Source organism: Leptopilina boulardi, unplaced genomic scaffold (genome assembly GCF_019393585.1).
Source record: "Leptopilina boulardi isolate dan_hultmark-lab unplaced genomic scaffold, ZJU_Lbou_2.1 LbouV2_123, whole genome shotgun sequence".
Taxonomy (NCBI): domain Eukaryota; kingdom Metazoa; phylum Arthropoda; class Insecta; order Hymenoptera; family Figitidae; genus Leptopilina; species Leptopilina boulardi.
Window position 1 is genome coordinate 1,640,331 of NW_026137667.1, and position 9,569 is coordinate 1,649,899.

Sequence of the window (9,569 nt, forward strand, 5' to 3'; positions counted from 1 at the left end):
ATTATTTTGGATGCGTTTTTGGTCATAAAAATGGTCTTCCTCTACTCGGATCTGGGTGTCAATTTTTTTCTACACTTTTCGGTGTATTTTGTGCAAGAATATGCAATAAAATCGTCTGCCTAAGAAAAATTGAATTTTTTTGGTAAGTTTTTTATGTTTTTGATGCGTTTTTGGTCATAAAAATGGTCTTCCTCTACTCGGATCTGGGTGTCAATTTTTTTCTACACTTTTCGGTGTATTTTGTGCAAGAATATGCAATAAAATCGTCTGCCTAAGAAAAATTGAATTTTTTTGGTAAGTTTTTTATGTTTTTGATGAGTTTTTGGTCATAAAAATGGTCTTCCTCTACTCGGATCTGGGTGTCAATTTTTTTCTACACTTTTCGGTGTATTTTGTGCAAGAATATGCAATAAAATCGTCTGCCTAAGAAAAATTGAATTTTTTTGGTAAGTTTTTTATGTTTTTGATGCGTTTTTGGTCATAAAAATGGTCTTCCTCTACTCGGATCTGGGTGTCAATTTTTTTCTACACTTTTCGGTGTATTTTGTGCAAGAATATGCAATAAAATCGTCTGCCTAAGAAAAATTGAATTTTTTTGGTAAGTTTTTTATGTTTTTGATGCGTTTTTGGTCATAAAAATGGTCTTCCTCTACTCGGATCTGGGTGTCAATTTTTTTCTACACTTTTCGGTGTATTTTGTGCAAGAATATGCAATAAAATCGTCTGCCTAAGAAAAATTGAATTTTTTTGGTAAGTTTTTTATGTTTTTGATGCGTTTTTGGTCATAAAAATGGTCTTCCTCTACTCGGATCTGGGTGTCAATTTTTTTCTACACTTTTCGGTGTATTTTGTGCAAGAATATGCAATAAAATCGTCTGCCTAAGAAAAATTGAATTTTTTTGGTAAGTTTTTTATGTTTTTGATGCGTTTTTGGTCATAAAAATGGTCTTCCTCTACTCGGATCTGGGTGTCAATTTTTTTCTACACTTTTCGGTGTATTTTGTGCAAGAATATGCAATAAAATCGTCTGCCTAAGAAAAATTGAATTTTTTTGGTAAGTTTTTTTTGTTTTTGATGCGTTTTTGGTCATAAAAATGGTCTTCCTCTACTCGGATCTGGGTGTCAATTTTTTTCTACACTTTTCGGTGTATTTTGTGCAAGAATATGCAATAAAATCGTCTGCCTAAGAAAAATTGAATTTTTTTGGTAAGTTTTTTATGTTTTTGATGCGTTTTTGGTCATAAAAATGGTCTTCCTCTACTCGGATCTGGGTGTCAATTTTTTTCTACACTTTTCGGTGTATTTTGTGCAAGAATATGCAATAAAATCGTCTGCCTAAGAAAAATTGAATTTTTTTGGTAAGTTTTTTATGTTTTTGATGCGTTTTTGGTCATAAAAATGGTCTTCCTCTACTCGGATCTGGGTGTCAATTTTTTTCTACACTTTTCGGTGTATTTTGTGCAAGAATATGCAATAAAATCGTCTGCCTAAGAAAAATTGAATTTTTTTGGTAAGTTTTTTATGTTTTTGATGCGTTTTTGGTCATAAAAATGGTCTTCCTCTACTCGGATCTGGGTGTCAATTTTTTTCTACACTTTTCGGTGTATTTTGTGCAAGAATATGCAATAAAATCGTCTGCCTAAGAAAAATTGAATTTTTTTGGTAAGTTTTTTATGTTTTTGATGCGTTTTTGGTCATAAAAATGGTCTTCCTCTACTCGGATCTGGGTGTCAATTTTTTTCTACACTTTTCGGTGTATTTTGTGCAAGAATATGCAATAAAATCGTCTGCCTAAGAAAAATTGAATTTTTTTGGTAAGTTTTTTATGTTTTTGATGCGTTTTTGGTCATAAAAATGGTCTTCCTCTACTCGGATCTGGGTGTCAATTTTTTTCTACACTTTTCGGTGTATTTTGTGCAAGAATATGCAATAAAATCGTCTGCCTAAGAAAAATTGAATTTTTTTGGTAAGTTTTTTATGTTTTTGATGCGTTTTTGGTCATAAAAATGGTCTTCCTCTACTCGGATCTGGGTGTCAATTTTTTTCTACACTTTTCGGTGTATTTTGTGCAAGAATATGCAATAAAATCGTCTGCCTAAGAAAAATTGAATTTTTTTGGTAAGTTTTTTATGTTTTTGATGCGTTTTTGGTCATAAAAATGGTCTTCCTCTACTCGGATCTGGGTGTCAATTTTTTTCTACACTTTTCGGTGTATTTTGTGCAAGAATATGCAATAAAATCGTCTGCCTAAGAAAAATTGAATTTTTTTGGTAAGTTTTTTATGTTTTTGATGCGTTTTTGGTCATAAAAATGGTCTTCCTCTACTCGGATCTGGGTGTCAATTTTTTTCTACACTTTTCGGTGTATTTTGTGCAAGAATATGCAATAAAATCGTCTGCCTAAGAAAAATTGAATTTTTTTGGTAAGTTTTTTATGTTTTTGATGCGTTTTTGGTCATAAAAATGGTCTTCCTCTACTCGGATCTGGGTGTCAATTTTTTTCTACACTTTTCGGTGTATTTTGTGCAAGAATATGCAATAAAATCGTCTGCCTAAGAAAAATTGAATTTTTTTGGTAAGTTTTTTATGTTTTTGATGCGTTTTTGGTCATAAAAATGGTCTTCCTCTACTCGGATCTGGGTGTCAATTTTTTTCTACACTTTTCGGTGTATTTTGTGCAAGAATATGCAATAAAATCGTCTGCCTAAGAAAAATTGAATTTTTTTGGTAAGTTTTTTATGTTTTTGATGCGTTTTTGGTCATAAAAATGGTCTTCCTCTACTCGGATCTGGGTGTCAATTTTTTTCTACACTTTTCGGTGTATTTTGTGCAAGAATATGCAATAAAATCGTCTGCCTAAGAAAAATTGAATTTTTTTGGTAAGTTTTTTATGTTTTTGATGCGTTTTTGGTCATAAAAATGGTCTTCCTCTACTCGGATCTGGGTGTCAATTTTTTTCTACACTTTTCGGTGTATTTTGTGCAAGAATATGCAATAAAATCGTCTGCCTAAGAAAAATTGAATTTTTTTGGTAAGTTTTTTATGTTTTTGATGCGTTTTTGGTCATAAAAATGGTCTTCCTCTACTCGGATCTGGGTGTCAATTTTTTTCTACACTTTTCGGTGTATTTTGTGCAAGAATATGCAATAAAATCGTCTGCCTAAGAAAAATTGAATTTTTTTGGTAAGTTTTTTATGTTTTTGATGCGTTTTTGGTCATAAAAATGGTCTTCCTCTACTCGGATCTGGGTGTCAATTTTTTTCTACACTTTTCGGTGTATTTTGTGCAAGAATATGCAATAAAATCGTCTGCCTAAGAAAAATTGAATTTTTTTGGTAAGTTTTTTATGTTTTTGATGCGTTTTTGGTCATAAAAATGGTCTTCCTCTACTCGGATCTGGGTGTCAATTTTTTTCTACACTTTTCGGTGTATTTTGTGCAAGAATATGCAATAAAATCGTCTGCCTAAGAAAAATTGAATTTTTTTGGTAAGTTTTTTATGTTTTTGATGCGTTTTTGGTCATAAAAATGGTCTTCCTCTACTCGGATCTGGGTGTCAATTTTTTTCTACACTTTTCGGTGTATTTTGTGCAAGAATATGCAATAAAATCGTCTGCCTAAGAAAAATTGAATTTTTTTGGTAAGTTTTTTATGTTTTTGATGCGTTTTTGGTCATAAAAATGGTCTTCCTCTACTCGGATCTGGGTGTCAATTTTTTTCTACACTTTTCGGTGTATTTTGTGCAAGAATATGCAATAAAATCGTCTGCCTAAGAAAAATTGAATTTTTTTGGTAAGTTTTTTATGTTTTTGATGCGTTTTTGGTCATAAAAATGGTCTTCCTCTACTCGGATCTGGGTGTCAATTTTTTTCTACACTTTTCGGTGTATTTTGTGCAAGAATATGCAATAAAATCGTCTGCCTAAGAAAAATTGAATTTTTTTGGTAAGTTTTTTATGTTTTTGATGCGTTTTTGGTCATAAAAATGGTCTTCCTCTACTCGGATCTGGGTGTCAATTTTTTTCTACACTTTTCGGTGTATTTTGTGCAAGAATATGCAATAAAATCGTCTGCCTAAGAAAAATTGAATTTTTTTGGTAAGTTTTTTATGTTTTTGATGCGTTTTTGGTCATAAAAATGGTCTTCCTCTACTCGGATCTGGGTGTCAATTTTTTTCTACACTTTTCGGTGTATTTTGTGCAAGAATATGCAATAAAATCGTCTGCCTAAGAAAAATTGAATTTTTTTGGTAAGTTTTTTATGTTTTTGATGCGTTTTTGGTCATAAAAATGGTCTTCCTCTACTCGGATCTGGGTGTCAATTTTTTTCTACACTTTTCGGTGTATTTTGTGCAAGAATATGCAATAAAATCGTCTGCCTAAGAAAAATTGAATTTTTTTGGTAAGTTTTTTATGTTTTTGATGCGTTTTTGGTCATAAAAATGGTCTTCCTCTACTCGGATCTGGGTGTCAATTTTTTTCTACACTTTTCGGTGTATTTTGTGCAAGAATATGCAATAAAATCGTCTGCCTAAGAAAAATTGAATTTTTTTGGTAAGTTTTTTATGTTTTTGATGCGTTTTTGGTCATAAAAATGGTCTTCCTCTACTCGGATCTGGGTGTCAATTTTTTTCTACACTTTTCGGTGTATTTTGTGCAAGAATATGCAATAAAATCGTCTGCCTAAGAAAAATTGAATTTTTTTGGTAAGTTTTTTATGTTTTTGATGCGTTTTTGGTCATAAAAATGGTCTTCCTCTACTCGGATCTGGGTGTCAATTTTTTTCTACACTTTTCGGTGTATTTTGTGCAAGAATATGCAATAAAATCGTCTGCCTAAGAAAAATTGAATTTTTTTGGTAAGTTTTTTATGTTTTTGATGCGTTTTTGGTCATAAAAATGGTCTTCCTCTACTCGGATCTGGGTGTCAATTTTTTTCTACACTTTTCGGTGTATTTTGTGCAAGAATATGCAATAAAATCGTCTGCCTAAGAAAAATTGAATTTTTTTGGTAAGTTTTTTATGTTTTTGATGCGTTTTTGGTCATAAAAATGGTCTTCCTCTACTCGGATCTGGGTGTCAATTTTTTTCTACACTTTTCGGTGTATTTTGTGCAAGAATATGCAATAAAATCGTCTGCCTAAGAAAAATTGAATTTTTTTGGTAAGTTTTTTATGTTTTTGATGCGTTTTTGGTCATAAAAATGGTCTTCCTCTACTCGGATCTGGGTGTCAATTTTTTTCTACACTTTTCGGTGTATTTTGTGCAAGAATATGCAATAAAATCGTCTGCCTAAGAAAAATTGAATTTTTTTGGTAAGTTTTTTATGTTTTTGATGCGTTTTTGGTCATAAAAATGGTCTTCCTCTACTCGGATCTGGGTGTCAATTTTTTTCTACACTTTTCGGTGTATTTTGTGCAAGAATATGCAATAAAATCGTCTGCCTAAGAAAAATTGAATTTTTTTGGTAAGTTTTTTATGTTTTTGATGCGTTTTTGGTCATAAAAATGGTCTTCCTCTACTCGGATCTGGGTGTCAATTTTTTTCTACACTTTTCGGTGTATTTTGTGCAAGAATATGCAATAAAATCGTCTGCCTAAGAAAAATTGAATTTTTTTGGTAAGTTTTTTATGTTTTTGATGCGTTTTTGGTCATAAAAATGGTCTTCCTCTACTCGGATCTGGGTGTCAATTTTTTTCTACACTTTTCGGTGTATTTTGTGCAAGAATATGCAATAAAATCGTCTGCCTAAGAAAAATTGAATTTTTTTGGTAAGTTTTTTATGTTTTTGATGCGTTTTTGGTCATAAAAATGGTCTTCCTCTACTCGGATCTGGGTGTCAATTTTTTTCTACACTTTTCGGTGTATTTTGTGCAAGAATATGCAATAAAATCGTCTGCCTAAGAAAAATTGAATTTTTTTGGTAAGTTTTTTATGTTTTTGATGCGTTTTTGGTCATAAAAATGGTCTTCCTCTACTCGGATCTGGGTGTCAATTTTTTTCTACACTTTTCGGTGTATTTTGTGCAAGAATATGCAATAAAATCGTCTGCCTAAGAAAAATTGAATTTTTTTGGTAAGTTTTTTATGTTTTTGATGCGTTTTTGGTCATAAAAATGGTCTTCCTCTACTCGGATCTGGGTGTCAATTTTTTTCTACACTTTTCGGTGTATTTTGTGCAAGAATATGCAATAAAATCGTCTGCCTAAGAAAAATTGAATTTTTTTGGTAAGTTTTTTATGTTTTTGATGCGTTTTTGGTCATAAAAATGGTCTTCCTCTACTCGGATCTGGGTGTCAATTTTTTTCTACACTTTTCGGTGTATTTTGTGCAAGAATATGCAATAAAATCGTCTGCCTAAGAAAAATTGAATTTTTTTGGTAAGTTTTTTATGTTTTTGATGCGTTTTTGGTCATAAAAATGGTCTTCCTCTACTCGGATCTGGGTGTCAATTTTTTTCTACACTTTTCGGTGTATTTTGTGCAAGAATATGCAATAAAATCGTCTGCCTAAGAAAAATTGAATTTTTTTGGTAAGTTTTTTATGTTTTTGATGCGTTTTTGGTCATAAAAATGGTCTTCCTCTACTCGGATCTGGGTGTCAATTTTTTTCTACACTTTTCGGTGTATTTTGTGCAAGAATATGCAATAAAATCGTCTGCCTAAGAAAAATTGAATTTTTTTGGTAAGTTTTTTATGTTTTTGATGCGTTTTTGGTCATAAAAATGGTCTTCCTCTACTCGGATCTGGGTGTCAATTTTTTTCTACACTTTTCGGTGTATTTTGTGCAAGAATATGCAATAAAATCGTCTGCCTAAGAAAAATTGAATTTTTTTGGTAAGTTTTTTATGTTTTTGATGCGTTTTTGGTCATAAAAATGGTCTTCCTCTACTCGGATCTGGGTGTCAATTTTTTTCTACACTTTTCGGTGTATTTTGTGCAAGAATATGCAATAAAATCGTCTGCCTAAGAAAAATTGAATTTTTTTGGTAAGTTTTTTATGTTTTTGATGCGTTTTTGGTCATAAAAATGGTCTTCCTCTACTCGGATCTGGGTGTCAATTTTTTTCTACACTTTTCGGTGTATTTTGTGCAAGAATATGCAATAAAATCGTCTGCCTAAGAAAAATTGAATTTTTTTGGTAAGTTTTTTATGTTTTTGATGCGTTTTTGGTCATAAAAATGGTCTTCCTCTACTCGGATCTGGGTGTCAATTTTTTTCTACACTTTTCGGTGTATTTTGTGCAAGAATATGCAATAAAATCGTCTGCCTAAGAAAAATTGAATTTTTTTGGTAAGTTTTTTATGTTTTTGATGCGTTTTTGGTCATAAAAATGGTCTTCCTCTACTCGGATCTGGGTGTCAATTTTTTTCTACACTTTTCGGTGTATTTTGTGCAAGAATATGCAATAAAATCGTCTGCCTAAGAAAAATTGAATTTTTTTGGTAAGTTTTTTTTGTTTTTGATGCGTTTTTGGTCATAAAAATGGTCTTCCTCTACTCGGATCTGGCTGTCAATTTTTTTCTACACTTTTCGGTGTATTTTGTGCAAGAATATGCAATAAAATCGTCTGCCTAAGAAAAATTGAATTTTTTTGGTAAGTTTTTTATGTTTTTGATGCGTTTTTGGTCATAAAAATGGTCTTCCTCTACTCGGATCTGGGTGTCAATTTTTTTCTACACTTTTCGGTGTATTTTGTGCAAGAATATGCAATAAAATCGTCTGCCTAAGAAAAATTGAATTTTTTTGGTAAGTTTTTTATGTTTTTGATGCGTTTTTGGTCATAAAAATGGTCTTCCTCTACTCGGATCTGGGTGTCAATTTTTTTCTACACTTTTCGGTGTATTTTGTGCAAGAATATGCAATAAAATCGTCTGCCTAAGAAAAATTGAATTTTTTTGGTAAGTTTTTTATGTTTTTGATGCGTTTTTGGTCATAAAAATGGTCTTCCTCTACTCGGATCTGGGTGTCAATTTTTTTCTACACTTTTCGGTGTATTTTGTGCAAGAATATGCAATAAAATCGTCTGCCTAAGAAAAATTGAATTTTTTTGGTAAGTTTTTTATGTTTTTGATGCGTTTTTGGTCATAAAAATGGTCTTCCTCTACTCGGATCTGGGTGTCAATTTTTTTCTACACTTTTCGGTGTATTTTGTGCAAGAATATGCAATAAAATCGTCTGCCTAAGAAAAATTGAATTTTTTTGGTAAGTTTTTTATGTTTTTGATGCGTTTTTGGTCATAAAAATGGTCTTCCTCTACTCGGATCTGGGTGTCAATTTTTTTCTACACTTTTCGGTGTATTTTGTGCAAGAATATGCAATAAAATCGTCTGCCTAAGAAAAATTGAATTTTTTTGGTAAGTTTTTTATGTTTTTGATGCGTTTTTGGTCATAAAAATGGTCTTCCTCTACTCGGATCTGGGTGTCAATTTTTTTCTACACTTTTCGGTGTATTTTGTGCAAGAATATGCAATAAAATCGTCTGCCTAAGAAAAATTGAATTTTTTTGGTAAGTTTTTTATGTTTTTGATGCGTTTTTGGTCATAAAAATGGTCTTCCTCTACTCGGATCTGGGTGTCAATTTTTTTCTACACTTTTCGGTGTATTTTGTGCAAGAATATGCAATAAAATCGTCTGCCTAAGAAAAATTGAATTTTTTTGGTAAGTTTTTTATGTTTTTGATGCGTTTTTGGTCATAAAAATGGTCTTCCTCTACTCGGATCTGGGTGTCAATTTTTTTCTACACTTTTCGGTGTATTTTGTGCAAGAATATGCAATAAAATCGTCTGCCTAAGAAAAATTGAATTTTTTTGGTAAGTTTTTTATGTTTTTGATGCGTTTTTGGTCATAAAAATGGTCTTCCTCTACTCGGATCTGGGTGTCAATTTTTTTCTACACTTTTCGGTGTATTTTGTGCAAGAATATGCAATAAAATCGTCTGCCTAAGAAAAATTGAATTTTTTTGGTAAGTTTTTTATGTTTTTGATGCGTTTTTGGTCATAAAAATGGTCTTCCTCTACTCGGATCTGGGTGTCAATTTTTTTCTACACTTTTCGGTGTATTTTGTGCAAGAATATGCAATAAAATCGTCTGCCTAAGAAAAATTGAATTTTTTTGGTAAGTTTTTTATGTTTTTGATGCGTTTTTGGTCATAAAAATGGTCTTCCTCTACTCGGATCTGGGTGTCAATTTTTTTCTACACTTTTCGGTGTATTTTGTGCAAGAATATGCAATAAAATCGTCTGCCTAAGAAAAATTGAATTTTTTTGGTAAGTTTTTTATGTTTTTGATGCGTTTTTGGTCATAAAAATGGTCTTCCTCTACTCGGATCTGGGTGTCAATTTTTTTCTACACTTTTCGGTGTATTTTGTGCAAGAATATGCAATAAAATCGTCTGCCTAAGAAAAATTGAATTTTTTTGGTAAGTTTTTTATGTTTTTGATGCGTTTTTGGTCATAAAAATGGTCTTCCTCTACTCGGATCTGGGTGTCAATTTTTTTCTACACTTTTCGGTGTATTTTGTGCAAGAATATGCAATAAAATCGTCTGCCTAAGAAAAATTGAATTTTTTTGGTA